The sequence below is a fragment of the Crinia signifera genome, chromosome 1 (genome assembly GCF_055691185.1).
Source record: "Crinia signifera chromosome 1, ASM5569118v1, whole genome shotgun sequence".
Taxonomy (NCBI): Eukaryota; Metazoa; Chordata; class Amphibia; order Anura; family Myobatrachidae; genus Crinia; species Crinia signifera.
This window is the reverse complement of record NC_139217.1, coordinates 127,303,224-127,325,354: the sequence shown is the minus strand read 5'-3', so window position 1 is coordinate 127,325,354 and position 22,131 is coordinate 127,303,224. Positions and strand designations below refer to the sequence as shown.

At 44.5% G+C, this 22,131-nt stretch overlaps 1 protein-coding gene across 5 annotated transcripts in view; it reads right to left on the bottom strand.

The window, feature by feature from the left end:
* The window catches only part of INPP4B (inositol polyphosphate-4-phosphatase type II B), a 512,352-nt gene that overhangs the window by 334,199 nt on the left and 156,022 nt on the right, over positions 1-22,131 (bottom strand). The window contains exon 1 of one of the 5 annotated variants that reach the window (XM_083173231.1): positions 8,663-8,732. The exons of the other annotated variants lie outside the window; for them this stretch is intronic. The gene's annotated coding sequence lies outside the window, so the exon portion shown is untranslated. Of the gene's footprint in view, positions 1-8,662; positions 8,733-22,131 lie in introns of those variants that run through there. 5 annotated transcript variants of the gene reach the window in all.

Below are 22,131 nucleotides of genomic sequence, written 5' to 3'. Positions count from 1 at the left end.
GGGGGGTCAGTCAGCTCAGGAGAGGTGCTGGGAAGACATGTTTAAGTCTGTATATAGTGCTGGGAGAATGCCCCACACCTGTGGTACAGTTAAACGTGCCGAGTTACGAGTCCCAGGGGGATGGCCGTTTGGGGTGTGGAGGAATGGTCTGGTACTGATCTCAGTGAGTAAGGCCAAACTGCCAGCTGCAGGGGAGAATCCGTGCCCAGGAGTACGACGCACAGCTGTGGTGGGCTGTGTCAATATCAGCCGGGATGGACACAGCTCCCACTATATCAGTGTGCTCACAGCCTATGGGTTCGAGGACACCTGTGTGCTTTTAGTTTGCCATCTCCTGCGAGAGGGACAGGGACTATGCCCATTGCCCACCCTAGCCACGGCTATGGCGTCAGGTGGTGCCATGACAGACGTCAAGTATAGTGAAGTGTTAGTACAGATCCCGCAGAATCAGTGGCAGTCTGTCTCAGCACAGAGACCACTGCTACCTGTCCAGGTGATATAGTTAATAGCGCACTGATGAGACGGTGACGTGGGTCACCGCCTCTGTGCGCCATTTTAAAAGGGGGAGGTGTAACGATCAGATCAGGTGATCGATCAAATTAACGTATGCCTCCTGTTATGATTATCTGTTCAATCAATGTATGTCTGGTATGTTTGGTAAAATCATGCCGCCTGTGATTATTATGTGGGAGATCAGAACATGTCATGTATTATGTGTGTGGACTATTGGTGACCCAGGGAGTGTAGCCATCTGTGGACTCCTCTGGAGTTAGGATGTAAGATAAGATCTGAGACCCCTCATAAACCAGATTGGGGGGGAGAGCAATAGTGTCCAGCCAACAGGCCAAAAGGTGCTCTGGCCCTGCACTAAATCACCTCTTATCACTTGAGGAATGTAGAAAATCTACTTCAAAGCAGGGACAAATTCTTTATGGGAAAGATCCTATATCTAGGGACCTTCACTAGGCTCAGCAAGGGAATGGTTAAAAATCCCAAGGGTGGGAGGGATGAGGGAGTCTGCAAGGTATAACTAAGACTCTTCTCCCTATAGTCAGCGTCACTACCTGGGGGTCTAGCAAAACAGGCTGTAGGCGACGAGAGATTTCTTGTGGAGGACCCCCCCACTTCAGGATTGTAGGATACGATTCTGTCTTTTTTTCCTTTTATTTTATTTCTGAAATTTGCATTTAAAAATTGTTGTGTGTACTTTTAAAATCATTGTAATGTCTTGTAGCCATATTGTTTAAAGCTCTGTAGTATTTCTAGGAATAAATAATACATATTCCCAGTTCTGGTTCTGTGTTCCTAAGACTCATTAGCCTCGGAAGAGAACGGCTGAAAAACGTTACCATTGTTATCTTGTATTGTGTGGTCAGGGGCGAGCCAAGCCGCCCCTTGCGCAGTTTCAGGCGCTAAAATCAGGTTTTGGCTGGTGGCAGTGTACCTCAAGGAAAGGACCCGAGTGTCCTGAGTGAACCCCAGTCACGGCCGGCGCTGCTCAGATTGACGTATCGGAGCAGGCGACCGGTGGGACCGTGACACAGACTATAGACAATAATGAGGAACATGGACTGCTAGGGTAGCTTTATGGCTACTCAGACTGGACACTGTAGTAGCGATGCAGGCTTTATTTTTCTGTACATACATAATCACAGCATGCATCATGTACATTCTATGAAATGACCATGAGATGTTTAAAGTGCTTACAAGCTAGTGTTCTCATGCTCCTGGGTCCCTGCTCATGCTGTATTCTAATCTAGTATTTTTAACATGCACTGTTATTTTTTTTTTTGTGCAAAATATTCCAAGTCTACAGTGAGCAGAAAGGCCTACATTAAGTTTAAGAAGCCCTGCGTCTCCACACAGCATAAGCATGACAAATGAAACAATCAAATGTTGTAGGCAATTGTAATTCACTTTTAATTGGAGTTACTTTGAAGCAGTTGACTTAAGCACTTGTTAGAACAAGCAATTGCTTCCCAATATGAGTGCCGAAGATGTAAATTAACGTTAAAGTGAGCAGCCCAGGTTGTTTTATTGCTTTTTTATTCAGGACCAGCAAAAATAAGTAGTAATTGTGCATGGCCAGTCCACCCACTGTGTCAAATTCTAAGGTTTTCGATGGCCTAATTCATGTTTGTAAGTACATGCCTAAACAGATTCACATTTTCAGACTATGGACTTGCTAATCATTGCAAAGGAAGCAGATGCAATGTTACACTTTCTGCTTATATCCAATTCTGACTCGGACAAAACTTGGTCAGATCTGTTTTACCGTGAAATTTGGCATTTTGGGATAGTGTCAACGTGAGTGCACAAGTGGAGGAATGGGGTGCAGAGAGGGAGCTTCAGTCTCTGAAACTCTGCATTTCTCTACAATTAATGCTTGCTTAAAGTCTTTTACTACACTTTTTAGTTTAAGGTGGAGTGAGCCGCTGGAGGGACACAGGCGGAGTGAGCTGCCAGAGGGACACAGGTGGAGTGAGCTGCCGGAGGGACACAGGCAAGGTGAGCTGCCGGAGGGACACAGGTGGGGTGAGCTGCCGAAGGGACACAGGTGGAGTGAGCGGATTCAGTATTGAATCCCGGCGGTCGGGATCCCGGCGTTCAGAATCCCGACGCCGGAATCCCGACAGCCAAAATGCCGACAAGGGGGGGACGTGGATCGCCCCCCCTTGCGGGCTCGCTGCGCTCGCCACGCAGCGGGCCCGGTGCCTCGCTACGCTCGGCACGCTAATTTATTCTCCCTCCAGGGGTGTCGTGGACACCCCAGGAGGGAGAATGTGTCGGTATTTCGGCGGTCGGGATTCCGGCATCGGGATTCTGAACGCCGGGATCCCGACCGCCGGGATTTTATTTGCATCCCGAGTGAGCTGCCGGAGGGACACAGGCAAGGTGAGCTGCCGGAGGAACACAGGTGGGGTGAGCTGCCGGAGGGACACAGGTGGAGTGAGCTGCCGGAGGGACACAGGCAAGGTGAGCTGCCGGAGGGACACAGGTGGGGTGAGCTGCCGGAGGGACACAGGTGGAGTGAGCTACAGGAGGGTCACAGGCAAGGTAAGCTGCTGTTTTCTCGACAATAATGCTTGCTTAAAGTCTTTTACTAAACTTTTTAGTTTAAGGTGGAGTGAGCTGCGGAAGGGACACAGTCGGAGTGAGCTGCCAGAGGGACACAGGTGGAGTGAGCTGCCGGAGGGACACCGGCAAGGTGAGCTGCCAGAGGGACACAGGTGGGGTGAGCTGCCGGAGGGACACAGGTGGAGTGAGCTACAGGAGGGTCACAGGCAAGGTAAGCTGCTGGAGGGACACAGGTGGTGAGCTGCTGGAGGGATACAAGTGGGATGAGCTGCCAGAGGGACACAGGCAGGATGAGCTGCCAGAGGGACACAGGCATCCCGGCTGCTGGAGGGACACGGGGGGGGGGGGGGGGGGTGAGCTGCCAGAGGGACACAGGTGGGGTGAGCTGCTGGAGGGACACAGGTGAGCTGAGCAGCTGGAGGGACACAGGTGGGCTGAGCTGCTGGAGGGACATTGGGTAGGCTGAGGTGCTGGAGGGACATTGGGTAGACTGAGCTGCTGGAGGGACACAAGTGGGGTGGAGCTGCTGGAGGGACACAGATGAGGTGGAGCTGCTGGAGAGACACAGATGAGGTGGAGCTGCTGGAGGGACACAGGTGGGATGGAGCTGCTGGAGTGACACAGGTGGGGTGAGCTGCCAAAATTACATAGGCATGTGAGCTGCTGGAAGGACATAGGTGGGGTGAGCTGCTGGAGGGACACAGGTGGGGTGGGGTGCTGGAGGGACACAGGTGGGTGCGCTGCTGGAGGGACACAGGTGGGATGAGAGGCTGGAGGGATACAGGTGGGGTGAGCTGCTGGAGGGACACAGGTAGCGTGAGGTGCTAGAGGGACACAAGTAAGTTGAGCTGCTCTAGAGACACAGGTAGAATGAGCTGCTGGAGGGACAAAGGTAGGTTAAACTTGAGAAATGAAGGATGCAGAGATGCATTGGAGAGGTAAGGATGATGCTGGTGAGATGCAGGTGGGGGTTGACAATGGTAAGACACATGAAGAAATTGGGCGAGAGAATTGCAATCCTGTAGGGACTATAAAACATAAAAAAAGGGAATAAGGGGCCTCTGGGCTAGCATAAGAGAGAATGGATGGGCTCTGGGCTGCCATATAAGGGGGCACAAGGGAACATTGAGACATATAAATGGGTAATAAGGGGCTCTGAGACTGATATGTTGAAAGCATTATCCAGAGATACTTTACTGTATGTTCATTTTGGTTGGGGAAAATATTAGCCTTGGGTTCCACTTAAACTAGAATCAGCCTTGGCTGGTACTCTCTAGAAGTGACCTCACTGGTACAGCGGGTTATTTTATTTTAAGTGTTGTTGTTATTATCTGACAATGAGATGACATCACTCTTCAGCTTAATAAATAAATATAAATCAATTATATTTTAAATTAAATTAGTCACATGATCCTCTCGGTATAACATACCCTTTCAAATCATGAAGAAAAAAAAACAGCTCAAATTTATTTAAAGCTGGAGCAACGATCACCTTTAGTACAATGAGATAGACCCATACAATTATATTTTTAACCTTACATTAAAAATGTAATCAGCTGTTGAATAGCATGCATTAATGTGCTTTGTATTGTATAATAGAACTTCTCGTTTTTTACTTAATTGCTGTACTCTTTCTACAGAGAATCCTGAAGCTCTTACACCTCTTTGTGTTATGATCTATCAACGAGCATTTGTGTAACAAAGGAGAGTTTTATGGCAAGAAGCCTTCAGGATAAAAGCTTGAAGTATTTTAAATGAGAGTTTACAATGTTACACAGTTCCTTAACGTCAGCCTCAACCGGTGCACAGAGAACTGTCATGTATTTAGAAATCAAATTCAGATTCCTGCTCTATTAAATCTGTGCATTAGAAAAGAAACTAGAATATGCCTTCAAGGAACCTGTGTAAAAAGGTTGAAAGTAAATGTTTTTTTTTGTTCAAAAGCAAAGAGTGGAAGTCCACAACAACAAGGTAAAATATAAATAAATCATGTTTTTACGCTAACGCAATTGCGATTCTCTAGGCTACAAAGCTTCTAATGTTAGTAAGTGAAGCTGCTGCCAGAAAGGAAAAAAGACACCCACCTGAGCCATTGCAAAGTAACATTGGTGGACTACAGTATATGCAATTACTGACCACAATGAAGCGAAGTGCTGGTCTATGGCTACGCAGACTGGCCACAGCAATAGCGACTCAAAGGCCATGTATGATCATGCAGCATATGAAGATACTCGTCTGAACACGCCTGTGTTTTCTCAACCAATCATATTAAACTGTCTACAAGCACCCACTTTCTATCAATTATTCTGACACCAAGGTCTCAGCACAAGTAGAACCACAACGGCACCCTCACACATTCACATTGTGATTGCAGCACATGCCCAGTTTTTTGATAATTACTACATTGCATGATAATTAGCCATTGCATACAAACATGTCAGGGTGGGGCAGTTACAAAGCGATAGAGCTTACAGCTCCCAATGTGGAGTGTCACATCACCTGCAACAGCATGCATCTGCTTCAGTAAATACTGATGGAGCCCTAAATTTACAATGTGGTGTGGCCATACTCCTTTATACTGGGGCCTGAAATTGCCAAAGGTGGCAATTGCTGCAGTGGTGACATTAGGCAGGTCCGGTACGTACCCAGATGTCACCCTCAGGGAGGGTGACTTAAAAGTGCTGGCTTCTCAGGGAGGGTGACTTAAAAGTGCTGGCTCCTCAGGGAGGGTGACTTAAAAGTAGAGATGTGCGGCGGCCACTTTTTCGGGTTTTGGTTTTGGATCTGGATCTCCCTTCGTGTTTTGGATCTGGATTGGTTTTGGCAAAACCACCCTTGTGGGTTTTGGTTTTGGATCTGGATTTTTATGAAAAAATGCTAAAAATGGCTAAAATAACAGAATTTGGGCCTGTTTTTGCCCCTAAAGTATTATTGACCTCAATAACATTAGTTTCCACTCATTTCTAGTCAATTTTGATCACTTCACAGCTTACAAAATTGTTTTTCATTTACTGTAGTTGGGCCAAAAGGGTATACCAAGGTAGCTGGATGACTAAGCTAAGCGACAGCAGTCGGCATCACATACATGTGGACCTTACACTTCCAACCTGGCAGAGCGGCACTGCAGGGGCAGACAGGGTGGCAGTTTAATAAACTATCCCAAAAAAAGACAATTGCTACAAACAGCAAATACAAAGAGGTATCAGCCTGGTCATGACTGGTGGTAGCAGCTTCAGCACTTATTTATTACTTTTATTTATTTTTCTTACTTTACACTGGACACAGTTTGTCACACTGGACACAGCCCCCTGGACACTGGACACTGCCCCTGGACACAGCCCCTGGACACTGCCCCTGGACACTGGACACAGCCTGTCACCCTGGACACAGCCCCTGGACAATGGACACAGCCTCTGGACACAGCTCCTGTACACTGGACACAGCCGTCACACTGGACACAGCCCCTTGTATTACTGCAGCCCCTGTACACAGTGTACTACTCAGCAGCACTGCAGCCCCTGCGTGTGAGCACTGCAGCACTGAGTTAGTTAGTTAAATCACAAAAAACACAGGGTTCAGGGCTAAATAAATCACAACACAGGGCTTAGGGCTAAATAAATCACAACAGGGCACGGGCCACAGGACAGCCCCTGGACAGTGGACACTGCAGCCCCTGCGTGTGAGCACTGCAGCACCTAGTTAGTTAAATCACACTACAGGGCTCAGGCCTATAAACAGTCACTGACTCTCAAGTCTACAACACAGGGCAGTGAGGGCACAGGGCAGGTCACGGAGCACAGCACAGGGCAGTGAGGGCACAGGGCAGGTCACAGAGCACAGCACAGCACGGAGCACATGGCACGGAGCACAGCACGGAGCACAGAACAGGGCAGTGAGGGCACAGGTCAGGTCACGGAGCACATGGCACAGAGCACACGGAGCTTCCCAACCACCCTCTTCCCTCTCCAAGATTAGAGTGAAGATGGCGGGGCGCGCGTGCGTCTTTTATAAGATCCCGCTCCCGCGAGAATCCGACAGCGCGATGATGACGTTCGGCCTCGTTATTGGTCCGGAATTCAGGCGGGAACTCCCGAGCCGGCTCGGATCTGGCCCGGATTCCCGATATTCGGATCTGTCGGATCTCAGGAATCCGGACCCGCTCATCTCTAGTTAAAAGTGCTGGCTCTGTAGTGACAGGAGCCGGGTGCTGCATGAGAATATCTCACTGCAGCCTGCAATGTGTTATTCTCTTGCAGCACCCGACTCCTGTCACTGAGGAAGAGCAGGTACTACACACAGTCGAGTCTCCTGATGCAGCCAGCATCTCTGAGGATGCTGCGCACACCCCCGGAGTGATGGAACATAGATCCCTGTGAGGTCACACCCCCTTTATAATAGGTCACATCCCTTTGGGCATAACAGGTGAAATAAAGAGTGTAACATGCATAGTGACATAGTAATTACGGTTGAAAAAATACGTTAGTCCATCGAGTTCAACCTATTTCACTTGTAACTACTGACTTGAGTAAATCATATCTATAGGATAGTGGCAAAAAATGCATCCAGTTTTGATTTAAATTCATTAACAGTAGATGCTGTAGCCAATGAGTTCCAGAATTTTACTGCTCTAATGGTGAAGACTCCTCTTCTTAATTCAGTACAGAATTTCTTTTCCTCGAGCCTCAGTACATGCCCGCGTGTCCAAAGTATAGGCCTGCTAGTGAACGATTAATCTCCCAGTTCCTTATGATTCCCAGTCCTGTATTTGAACATACTAATCATATCACCTCTCAACCTCCGTTTCTCCAGTGAAAACATATTCAGCCTGGTTAACCTATCTTTGTATTCTAGTGATTCAAGGCCATGTGTAAAGGTGCCCACACACGCACCGATCCCGGCGTGCGTTGTGGGCTTAACTAGCACACACAGCATCGCATCGTATGCCTTGTGCATACAATGTGCATGCGATGCGATGCTATGCTAGAAAAAGCTAGTACAAAAAGTATGTGCAGCACATACTCTTTGTACTGTACGATGGGGTGCCGCGGGAGTGCGCACCCCATCGTATAGCATCGCACCGCCGGGATCGGTGCGTGTGTGGGCACCTTAAGCCATGTGTCTGTGGCACTCTGTATAGTTGATTATAGGAGAGGGGGGTATTATACAGGAGGACAGGAGATAAAAAGGAGCCGTTATTACAGTATTTGCTACCTGAAACATTATGATAAACATCTGTATTCAATAGCTATGATCAATCTATTCATTTTATGATCCTGGATATATTTTTAGATGGGCACTGCTGCCAGATTGTGATATTATAGGTTTTCTGCCATTTGAAATGTTTTTAATCCCAGATTAAGTCAAATAAAAGACATTGCTATGCATTATTTGGCTCCCCCCCCCCCCCCCTGCTCAGCAGCTATGACTCATGCAAGGATTGCGTACACCTTCTGAATGTGCGCTTGCATGAAGGGGATTAAAATAGTTTATGCAAAATGAATTAGCTGGCTTTCCTAATTGAACAAAGCATACAGTCAGCAAACTGCTTGGGACACGAAATCTGTTTGGAAAGCTCCAACCTTACCTCTATAAAACGATGTACTGGATTCAGGTGAGAACTACATTGGACTCTTTAGTAACTACGTGAATATCCCATTATGTATAAATGTTGTGCTGGGCTTCTGAATGCAGATTTTATAATCCCTAGTTAATGATTTGCGGTGTGTTTGCGATCTGTTTTTTTTTTTTTTTTGCAAGCGGGGCAAACCAATGACAGGAAACTAAATAAGCAAAAAAAGTACAAGCTCCACAAGGATACAAAGGCCCTACAGGGACTACAAAGAAATGGCTTGCACTTACAGAGCAAACATTAATGTTCAGAGTAAGTATTAAGCAGCAGTTACACAGCAAGAAAAGGAAGAAATTATCTAGGCAGCAAAATGAGATAACTACCGATCAGCAAGTCTATTTTATCTGGTGCATGTTTACCAGAAAATATCTGTAACTGATACACGGGGCAGACCAAACGTTATTTTGAATCCACAGTTTACTCAATCGATACAGATGTAATATAACAGAAAAAACATCACTGTGCCAGGCACGCTGGGCCAGCTTCAGGATTGGTGGATCTGCAGCGCATGCAGGACTATACCATTGTTCGGTGTTTTGTGGTAATCAGACTATGGGGGAAATTTACTAAAGGAAATGTGTAAAAAATAGGTGTATTTGTATCCAGAAATACACTTATTTTTGACATTTACTATCCCGAAAATACGTCAATTCGTATTGATAGCACATCAATACGACTACGAATTGCCGTATTTTCGGGATAGTAAATGTCAAAAAAAGGTGTATTTCTGGATAAAAATACACCTATTTTTTTTACAAATTTCCTTTAGTAAATTTCCCCCTATTGTGCAGTACGATGGACGCACAATAGTTTTGATTCTGTTTAGAAGTGTGTTGCTGCTGTTGTGGGTGATGGACAAGGCCAGGATCTCTATCAGAAGACAGAATTATGGGTCCCATTTATCATTCAATATTTGCGGCTAAACTCCCATTTTCAGGGGCTAGCCACAAAAATGAAGTATCACCCCAATGTATTTAGGAGGGACCGCAGCCGGAATCTCCGATCACTGCTGTGATCCCTCCTATACTGCCGCCCGTCACTTCCCCTATAGGTTTCTATAGGAGATGCAAAGCTGCCTGATGTATCAACATTTGGTGGCAGCGCATCACATCCCTCGGCTACCACCATTCTGAGAAGGCGGTAGCCCATTGTAGCCTATGGGTTACATACCACACTGCTGTCGGGGCAGTGCAGTCAGCGGGGTTGGCGGGGGGGCAGCACTAACCGTGCATGTGCAGACCTCCCGGCGCCTGACCCAGCACATCGCAGGGAAGGGTTCCTTCTAGAGCCCTGTCCCTGAGTGTCAGGGTTGATACATCCCACGCTAGGATTGCATTTTACAATGCGATCCTGGGCGGTAACATTCCACCCAGATCGCATTGTAAATGCGATCCATGATAAATGGGCCCCCAAAAGCCTTTTGCTTGAGCCTGCGGCAACCGGCTTGCGGAAAGTAATGGGACACACAGCTAATAGTGTCACAGTTGATCCGATGGTGTCGCAATTGATCCAATGCTGTGTCCTAGGAGGCTGCATTAACAAAAGTGCTATCACTGCGGCTTCCATGTAAGCGGCAGCAATAGCAACTGCTTCCGCATCTGAAGGATTACATGGAAGCCTCAGTGTTAGCACTTATGTTAATGTGAAGTGACTGATACACATAGATGAGAGAGACCCGCATTATGAATCTTCAATATGATATTTTTGGAGTGCTAAGCAAAAGGAAACAAAGAACAAAGTTCTAATGAGTTAATGGAAATGTAACTGCAGCACTATTGTATCTAACTGCAGAGGAGATACCTATATTCCTGCAGAAATACTTCCCAGCTTCCATTATCACAGCTTACTCATGTAGTATAAATATGTAGTGAATATATGCCAGAATTACATCACTAGACAATCATATTACTAAATGCATCAGTGCATAATTATATTACAAAAATATTTTGGCCAACATTAGTGGTGGCTTCATAGTGGGTAGTTTATATGTGAGTTGGAGTCACTATCAAACTGCATTACATCCTCCTTCCTTGGCTTTAATCATGGGTGAAATACTGTATTTGGCTTCTCGGCTTCACAACATGATCAAATATTAGTTATGCAGACTAATCTCACCCGCGATGCATGTGCACACGGGATTATAGATGAAGATAGACACATCTGTATGCCTAGCAGAAGAGGCAGTATCCTCACGTACCCAACCTTAACGTTAGCGTACACATTTACTCATGAGTTATATCTATATTATGCCCCAGGTATATAATTTCATTTGAAAACTTTTTCTGAAGCTATAGGCTGCAGCTGTACTATGCGTTGGAGAGTTAGAAAATGGAGAGATAAAGTACCAACCAACAGTTCCCAACTGTAATATGTCAGATAGGAAGCGATATCTGTTAATTTATCTCTCTTCACTTTATCTTAGTAACTAGACCCCAAAGTACCAACCAATCAGCTCCTGTTATTTTTCAAACACAGCCTGTATAGTTACAGTAAGTGCACTTTGGCCCGATTTCACCAGTTTCCGACAGAATAAGATGAGAAACCGGTGAGATCGGGCCAATTATCAGATCCGAGGTTGGACAATCTGCACATATCATAAATAGTATAGCACCTGCAATGTATCGCGTCCGGCTTCCCTTGAAAATCCCCTGGAGGTTCTCCATCAGTCCTTTCACATGAGGTAAATTGCATGGGGTGAATGGGCATCAGGTGGAAGAAGTGTGGCCTAGTACTGCTGCCCTGTTTTCATCATTTTGAGGGCATGCCCCGTTCACCCTGAGAATCTGGGCAGCCCTTGGGCTCCCCTCTCTACACTGAATAGGCGCGCATACACATGACATCTATTTAGTGATCACCAGCAGTGGCGATTGCTGTCTCCCCCAACCTGCACCCCCCTGCCTGCGGAACACTGCAACCCATAGACAGGACAGCGTCACGAGACTTTGTCAGAACAGGTTTGTGGTATGTAAATACCTGTTTATCTCTTTCTATTTTATCATTATCAATTAGTACATCTGTCCTTATGAAATCTACAGGTTAAACTGTCAGAGCTCTGCTTTAGGAAAATGGCTTTAAACTGCAAAATTTAGTAATTTAGATTGTATGGACATTGAGCTTGGAAAAGACCAATGAAGAATCGTTGTACAAACCAGTGAAAGCAAGATAAGGAAGGTTGAACAGTATGTAGGTGGTAGTTTAATGCAGCAGGTTGGTAAAACATTGTTCTGCAAACATTTACTTTGAGTACAGTGGCGTAACTATAGTCCCGCAGCCCCCGCGGTGGCGGGGAGGCGCTAGGCAGGTGTGGGCGCCTGGGGGGTCTGCGGGACTATAGTTACCACCTGGTCCCGGCTCCCGACTCCTGCCCTCCCCCTCCTTACCCCATTGCCGCCGGCGCCGCTGCCTCTAACCCGACATGCAGATCTGTGTCGGGTGACGGGCGGTCTTCGGCTCCGGCTGCAGTGCAAATATAATAAGAGACACTCGGAAAATGGCTGCCCCCATAATGCTGTATGGGGGCAGCCATTTTCCGAGTGTCTGTTATTATATTAGCACTGCAGCCGGAGCCGGGGACCGCCCGTCACCCGACACAGATCTGCGTGTCGGGTTAGAGGCAGAAGCGCCGGCGGCAATGAGGACGGGTAAGGAGGGGGTTAATATTTGGGGGGGGGGGGGCGCCCGAAATGTCCGGGGGGGGGGGGGGGCAGAAAAAGTAGTTACGCCTCTGTTTGAGTATTACAGAAGTACAGACTGGGATTATTCAAAAGCATTAGGTTATGCTATTCCCAAGGTTAAGGGCTAATTATGGGGAATGTTATTTGACCACTTAGGCAGTGTGTTAGCCTAAGTTCCGACTCAAAACACAATAGATGTACTTGATTCTCTTAAATGGCTGCCAATTATTTATAGTACAAACCCGGTATAGGTTGATATGTCTGCATCGAATAAGATCACATTACATTTCTATTGAAAACTCCAAAAGCTTTATTCCATTGACAATACATTCCTCCAAGCTGCCCGTAATAAAGCGCAGAATTCCTCGCATTACTGTGGAGGATTACTCCTTTAAAAAGCAAAGTCTATTTTTAGAATCTCTTCTCGTCTTTATCTAATATAGTTCCGCATATTTCAATCCACATAACTGTATCCGTTTTTTTTTGTTTGACGAGACATGAAAAATGTAAAATTGATGTAATTCTGAATGCAATGAACTTAAATGTGTTTTGCAGCATCTGTTCTCACAAAGAAATTGCATCTATCTTTTCATTCATGCGGCAAACATATAATTATGCCTATGAAAAATAAAAGATGTTTTGCCTATGTGAGTCCAGCCTCATTTGTCTCCAAATTATTTTTTAAGCTTTCCTTTTATACAAGGTGTTGTATTGCTAGAACAACACATATGAGATGTGCCTCATTCAGCTACAGTTTGTTAATGTTGTATTTGATAAAGCTTTGTTGAAAAGATTGGCAAGTTTCAAAGTATGTTTATTTAACCATAGCTGACAACTGAGCTTTGTGTTCTATTCTATAATAAATGTGTAACTATACTATTATGTTGCTTAAATAACAAAACACATTTTAATTAATACTACCTTAAACATGTTTTGTCAGAGATTACAATGAAATACAGGGCTGATTTAGAAAACCATACAGTATAGAAATGCTCTCAAAAAAGGGCTCTCCACTTTATGCTTTTCATTTTACTTATTATTTAAACTATATTTGACTATAAAAAACTAGCACATACTGTATGTTCTTTGTAATGCTGTCAGGGCTGACAGTTGCCATTGAGCTCCTGGGGACTTTCAAAGCACATTGTATAGCATATTATTACAATGTGCTTCCAAAGTATTTATTGTACATTATAATCATGTGTGGTGACAGGAATGTGTGTGGACGTTAAGACTGAAATGTGGCTCTATAAACAAAAATCACTGATAGTGGACAATGTTTCATTGTATGTCAGTGGCATATTTACAAGGGGGGGTATGTAGCACATGGTCCCATTATCATGGGCGCACCATGCCAGCCCCTTGACTTATGGTTCTCCTTGTGCCCGCAGTTGTGCTGGCATAGTAGGAGGGAGACCCATGCCTGGTCAATACTGGTATTTTCAGATTTTCCTGGTGACTGGCGAGATATGTGCAGGTGGGGCTTACAAGCAGAAGGCTGCAGTATTCGATGAGAAAAACAGTGAGTGGACAATAGTTTTGGTGGCATTCTCGCGCAAAGGGATGTTGCGGGGCTGAAAATAACAGGATTGGGCATGTGCCATGCTCACGCTCACACTGGAACACGTATTGAAAGGATATCTTCCATGCGATACCGTATTTTTCATTTTAGAGGAACAGTACTGTAAATATAAATTGCGCTGCGCACACCCCCAAAATGAAGAAAACAGAGGACATGCTGCAAGGCCACACCCACCCACCTGAGGTCACGCCCACCCACCCACCCACCCACCCAAGGCCGCATTCTGTAGAGGTCATGAACCTTTTCTGATGTGAACGCCTAAGGGGACTAATAGTTCTGAATGGGAAATATCAGATATTGGAAGGTATGTTAATGCATTCTAACTACTGTATCTGAAATTTTAGAAAATACAGAAGAGGTGCAATAAAATGTATCATTGCACACGTGGAAAGAGATAGAGAGAGAGAGAGAGAGAGACGCACACACACAGTCAGGCAGACAGACTCATTGTACATAATAACTGCAGTTAGAATAACCATATCAAGGATAACTACATACCTCCCAACATGACCCTCTCCAGGAGGGACACATTGCTCTTCTCCTGCACTTCCCTCTTAATGTGTGATTACCATCACCTGTGGTGAAGCACCTTTTTTATCAATTAACCTGTTTAAAACAGGTGATGGCAATCATACATTAAGGTGGAAGTCCAGAAGCAGAGCATTGTGTCCCTCCTGGAGAGGGTCATGTTGGGACGTATGAGACTACAATATTTCTTGTACAGATTATTGCAGCATCTGAAACCATCGCTCCTTGCTCAGATGCGTTGTTGGACAAAATAAAATACAACCAGCAATGATTATTTTAATACTGTAAGTTGTTTATAATGAAAATATTGTCCCATTTATTTTCTTAAAAAAAAACTATAGCTTGTATTAGAATTGTTGGTTTTTTTTGCAATGATGTTATATTCATTTTAGATTGTTTTAATAGGTTGCTCTCTATTACCCCTTTCAGATCGCAAATGCCAGGTCGCACCTGGGATTTGGACACGGGTCTGACCTGGGGGCAAACCGGCATTTGCGCTAACGTTCGGCAGTCAGCAACCCGGCTTGTTGCTGACGTCATCCGGGGGGGAGCGGTGGTGCGTCATGCGGGGGTGGAGGCAGCACTAAAGTGACACTGCTGCCTTCTCCATAACAGTGAACGGGACCCAGGTCTCTCCACCCAGGTTACACATTCAAACTGCCCAGCAACCCGGCTCCAACAAGGGTAAAACCCGCCGTTTAACCCAGGTCAGAATGCCGGGTTGCTGGACCCGGGATTCTGAAAATGGTGCTTTCACAAAACCCCAGGTCAGACCCGGTTTATTTGTGTGTGTGTTAAAGGAGTATATGTAATACAAAGAAAGGTTGAACAATGCTAATAATAAACAAATATTTAAAGGTTCATCTTCAGTCTATTGATGCTAAAGGCTTAAATAAATTTGTGTAGATATGCATAGATTTATCAGGAGTAGCATAAAAAAATTATTAGAGTAGCATAAAAATTATATTTAAAGCTGCAAAAGAATCAATGTTAGTAGAATAAATGTGTCTCTCGAGGGCTTAGGACCAACAGTCAGTAGAGTCAGTATTATCCAATCAACAGTCAGCACTCTCTGTGATGTTTACCCAGAATAATATACAGCAATAGAAATATCTTGCCAAATAGTTGGGATATTCGGCATAGCCGGGCTGAAGAATTGACCTTGAAGTAAATTTTCACCCTACAGCTTTTACATTGTTCTTGCCTACAACCCCATACTGTTGATCCTGAAAAGGGCCTCACTGTTTGATAACATGGTTTCAGCAGTCAAAAGGACCTGTCGAGCCATTTCTACACTGAGGTATAAACAATGTCTGCTCTCCCCCCCCCACTGGTACATATCAGCCTAAGCCTTCAGATCAGTGCAGTTTCAGCACTGGGTGATATCCTGAGCGAAGTTGCATGATGAGTTATTTAAATTCAGAGACCCAATAATCTAGTCGGTGCACACCATGTAGACCTCCATGACAAATTTCAATGACTGCGGCCCGTTAGCAGCAGTTTCATTGGAGCCAGATTGTAGGGTAGACTATGGTTGTCTTCGCAGAGACCTAAAGCCATAGGGGCTAGAACAGGCTCGTGTCATGACCCCCCCACACCCGCATACACACACTAGCACTCATGAAATGGATTAACACCTTATAAAATCATTCCCTCAAAAACCCATCAATCCCTCCCTGAGAATCCATTAACCCAGTGGTTCCCAAACTTTTTTGAATCACAGCACCCTAGAGCAGGGGTCTTCAAACTATTTTACTCTGGGACCCCATCAGACAATAAAAATAATTCCGGGACCCCAAAAAGTTACTACAGAAAGTCTTCACATCACATGTGTAGTCAGCAGACAGCACATACATGTCAGCTTGATGGTCAGCAACATGGAGTCGCGACCCCATACTGAGAAGGTCGGGACCCACTTTGGGGTCAGGACCCACACTTTGAGAACCGCTGCCCTAGAGCATCAAAATATTTTCAAGGCACCCGTAAGCCAAATGCCACATATATATTATGATTGGCAGCCACAAGCACTGATTTTGCCAGGTACAATGACCATAAAAAATATGAATTGATCTTGGTCCACCAACCCAAGGCACCCCTGCAAGTGTCCTGAGGCACCCCAGGGTGCCTAGGCACACAGTTTGGGAACCACTGCATTTACCTATTCATTTCCATTCTATCATCATTTCACCCTCACAATACTAAATAACATTTTCATTTACTCTATCAGCTCACATAAAGTTCTTCCCACAAAGTAAATGTCAAAATTTTAAGATGAACAATTGAATGTATGTTTCTAAAGGGTGCACACATGGTGCGATTGCCTTGCTATGCGATCCCGATTCGATCCGCATCTAATCTCACGGGAAGGAAAACGCACTAGATTTGGACTATATAGTACAGACCTGTGCTATATAGTCTTGCCTGCACCGTCTATTCTTCTGTTTGATTGCGATGTCGTGGGGCTGCGCATTGGGATTTAATTGGAATCAAATGTATTTGATTTTGCTTGGTAGTTAATATTAATAATATTTATTTAAAAATGTATAAATAACGTTTGATAGTAAAATAAATAATGAAACTGGGGTTGGCCAACCACAGAATTACTGTCTAAAATTAGCTAAAATTAACATAGGATTAGGAGTCACTGTAAATCTACCGTCACTGTAACTGTTGTAAAATGAGATACCATGCAAAAAAAAAAAAAGGCTCCATATAGCAGTCCTTGGCCTTTTGCTTATGATTAGAGACAGAATTATATGCAACATAAAAAGCTCGAAATATGCATGCAAATATGCATGAAAAATACTTAAAATATGCATGAAAAGCGTCAAAATATGCTAAATAAAAAATACAAAATAAAGTGAAATTTTATAGTTTTTTATTTAAATCAGCATACAATTAGTAAGTAGTAAATGACCCCCAGCAGTATACCCCACATAATGCCCCCAGCAGTATACCCCACATAATGCCCCCAGCAGTATACCCCACATAATGCCCCCAGCAGTATACCCCACATAATGCCCCCAGCAGTATAACACACATAATGCCCCCAGCAGTATACCCCACATAATGCCCCCAGCAGTATAACACATATAATGCCCCCAGCAGTATAACACACATAATGCCCCCCGCAGTATAACACACATAATGCCCCAAGCAGTATAACACACATAATGCCCCCAGCAGTATAACACACATAATGCCCCCAGCAGTATAACACACATAATGCCCCCAGCAGTATAACACACATAATGCCCCCAGCAGTATAACACACATAATGCCCCCAGCAGTATAACACAGATAATGCCCCCAGCAGTATAACACAGATAATGCCCCCAGCAGTATAACACAGATAATGCCCCCAGCAGTATAACACAGATAATGCCCCCAGCAGTATAACACAGATAATGCCCCCAGCAGTATAACACAGATAATGCCCCCAGCAGTATAACACAGATAATGCCCCCAGCAGTATAACACAGATAATGCCCCCAGCAGTATAACACAGATAATGCCCCCAGCAGAAGTGCACATAATGCCCCCAGCAGAAGTGCACATAATGCCCCCAGCAAAACCGCACATACTGTAATGCCCCAGCAGAAACTGTGCTGTAAGTTACATTCACCGTTGCCATCCGTTGGTTGAGGTCAGTGTTCTGTCCAGAAGCACCACTGTTTGGGGCCTCCAGCACCCGTGTGGCGCGCAGTGATTCCCCGCGTGTCAGCAGAGTTGGACAGCCTGTCAGCGCGGCGGGCAGCCTGTCAGCGCGGCGGGCAGCCTGTCAGCGCGGCGGGCAGCCTGTCAGTGCGGCGGGTGTGGGATGTAGCTGGAAGAGTCTACAGTACACACTGCGGCGTCTCAGCTCTTCCACCCACATCCCACCCCCCGCCGCGCTGACAGGCCGCTCAATCCATTCCTCTGATGGGCGATTCTGTCAGCCTATCAGCGGCGTTTCCTCACATAAAGAAAAAAAAAGTCAGGAAGTGAGGGTGAACGCTCCGTGCCGACCGCGCTATGCCAAATATGCACCATCAGGACATTTAGGTCAGATATGCAATTTCTGTTGAAAATCGGGCAAATATGCAAATGCATATGCAAATATGCAAATGCATATAATCCGGTCTCTACTTATGATATACAGATTAAGAAAAATGGATAGATACACGCGCTAGAAACAATGTATAAATAAAAAGGTTTAAGAATTTAATATACAAATATATTTAACTGGCCAGTGATACTAAACAGTATTAAAAACAGATATACATATAGTTTTAATAGCTGATTTGTTTTTTGATAAAAACAGCCTTTAACATGCAATCTCCTAGGATGGCTTAGGTCCAAGTGTGGTTTTCATAAGTATTGTCGACCATACGTCGTCATTTTAGACAGATTATTGTAGAACAGTGTATGTATTGCACACACAATAGACAAGGTTTTAAATAATATCGCTCTAACTTTGCATGGGGCCCTTGAACTCCCCAGAGTATCAGAATAAAAATATTTTAACATTACACCTCTTTAACCTTTAAATCAGTCACTCAGACTATCTGGAGAAAAGTAGGCACTCTTCTGTTTGGTATCATTGAGTGCACGATATTAAATATGGGCAAGAGAAAGCAAAAGGCGAGAGTTATCTAATGAGATCAAAAATAAAATGATAGACAAGCATGTAATAGCTACAGAGCTGGGTACACACCACATGAGGTGCATGGCACTTGTTAACGATGTCATCCCTCATCTGTAAACCCAGGGTGATGGAGGACATCGTTAACGACCTGCTGGAGTATGCATTGTTAATGATAAAGATCAGAATTCTTATCATGACACGTGGTGGAAGGTGGGTTATGCCAGGGCTGCTTTTCTGCATCAGGTATGGTGTGCCTTGAATCTGTGTAGGTTACAAAGAAATCTCAGACTAGCAAGGCATTCTGGAGTCTCATTGCCAGGTCATGGATGCTCTAACAGGATAATGACCCAAAACACATGGCTATGGATAAGAACAGTACAGTACATTGGACTATTCTGAAGTGACCTTCTAATAGCCCTGACTGAAATCATATGGAAAGTGCTTAAACATGCAGTCTGGTGAAGGCATCCACCAAACTTGAGACAGCTGAAGCAATGTGCTCATGAAGAAAGGACCAAACTACTTGTTGACAGGTACAGGGGTCTCACCGAAAATCACAGAAATCACTTGCTTGCAGTGATTGCCTCTAAAGATTGTGCCACAAAATATCACATATTGTCATTTTTTTTTATTTTAATAATCACAAATAAAATAATGTTGCATATTGTGACACTAAATTAGGCAAGGCATGTTACCATAACTCCAGGTTGAAAATAAAATAAACCGCTTCCTTCTCCTTCCTCTTTTTGAAAATAAAATCAGAAATATGGGTAAATACCATATACTTAAAATGCAGAGAACAAAGGGTACAGGATGTAAATGACAGAACAATGTAACATTATGCACATATATTAAATCTCAGGTTCAAAAGTCAGGCTCAAAGTTGGTCCTCAGGACCCCACACAGTTTTGCAGGTCTCACAGAATCAAGTGAAATAATTAGCTCCACCTGTGAATCTTTTAAAATGTGTCCGGTGACCTGAAAAAAAAGGACCTGTGTGGGGTCCTGACAGAGCCGGCCTTAGGCATAGGCAAACTAGGCAATTGCCTAGGGCATTTTGAATGCCTAGGGGCATCAGCAGCTTCTACTGATTAAAATGATATGCAGCATGCCTATATTCTGTGTGTGAGTGAGGCTGTATCTGCATATGAAATAGTGTATTCATGGAAATCACTGTAACATAGCATTCCGTATGCAGGTACAGCCACAGTCGCACACAGAATATAGGCATGCCGCATATCATTTTAATAATTGGAAGCTCTTTGTGTGTTCTGGTCACATAACAATGCAAATAAGATGAATTTTCAGCTAAAAAGGCACCCAACGTTAGCAGAACTGGCCAGGAGCTGCATGGCTTATTGAGTCAAGATGTATGAGGAAACATCTGTATCCAAGCAGAAGCAGAGGTCACAGTGTTAGTGGCTGTGCGAGTGCTGTCTGCGAGTGGGTTGGTTGTGCAATAGTGTTCAGCATATGTGTAAGGGGCATTATGTGTGTCATGTATAAATGCATTAAAAATGTGCGACATATGTGTAACAGGCATTATGTGTGTCATGTGTATAAGGGCATTAATAATGTGCAACATATGTGTAAGGGGCATTATGTGCGTCATTATGTGTATGAAGGGCATTAATAAAGGTTGGCATAATGTGTAAGGGGCATTATGGTTATGACATTAATAATGTGTGTCATGTGTAAGGGGCATTACTGTGTGGTATTATCAGGGGTGCCGAGAGAAAGGGGTAGGGTGTACAAATTACCCAGGCCAAAGTCTGATGGAAGGGCCCAGTGGGGGCCCCAGGCCCCTCCCCTTAAGTGACAGCAGCAGCTGCAGCTCTTCTCCTCTGCCCAGCACAGACTGCTTTGTGCTGGGTTGCAGTGTGGCCATGGAGGTGCTTAAAATACAATTTTTTTTTAGGATTTTTTTCTAAGGGTATAATGTGAATAATGTCTGGCTTCATGTATATAAGGTAAAGTGGTACTACTGTGTGATGTAACGTGAATAAGGGACACCATTGCATGATTTAATGTGAATCAAGTTGCACTACTGTGTGGCATAATTTGAATTCGGGGTACTATTGTGTGGACATGCCCCTTCCCAGCAAGAACACACCCGTTTGGGCTGCGCACCTAATGCGTGCGCTGTTTCTATTTAAAATATTGCAGGTAGGGGCACCAAAATGATGACTGCTATGATGAGGGTTGATGGTGCTGGGAAAGGGGAGCAGGGTCAGAGGCGGAACTAGTGGCGGTGCTAGGGGGCACCAGACAAAATCTTGCCTAGGGCATCATTTAGGCTAGGGCCGGCTCTGGGTCCTGAGGACCGAGTATGAGAACCACTGTACAGATTGAGTATCCCTCATCCACATATCCGTTATCCAAATTATTCCGAAAACCATAGTCTCCAAGATGTACTTCCTTTTTCAATTTTTTTTACTAAAAACCTACTGGGTACATCTGTAACTGGCAATACTATGGAAATAACATGTAACTGGCACTCAATATTTAAAAGAAAATGATTTCTTGGCATTCATATTCAGTGTCTGAGATAATGCACAAACTTTGTTTCATGTTTTAAAACCTTGTGTCATGCAAAATAAAATATAGTTATGTGTATTTCATGTGTTTGAGGTGCTTATACAACATAAATGCAAGATACCTTAAGATACCTCATGGAAATATAAAAATAATCTCAAATACTGAATAATCCGTTATCCAAAATTCTTTTGGTCCCAAGCGATTTGGATAAGGGATACTCAACCTGTATTAAATAAACTCACAATTACATAGACACTAGGCCAATCATACAAACCGAGCTAGCCAGGTACTGCCAGCTACTGCCAGGTACCTTCATAGGTCACTTGAATGTCAAATATAATGTTGCAATTAAAACAGGTTATTTTCTTTTTATTTGGGGGCATCTACCATCCAGTCAATGGGGGCTGCTTCGGCTGTAGTCCTTTCATTTTACATATTTGCAGTTTTGGGGGCTAGTTCGCAAATATTCTCAAAT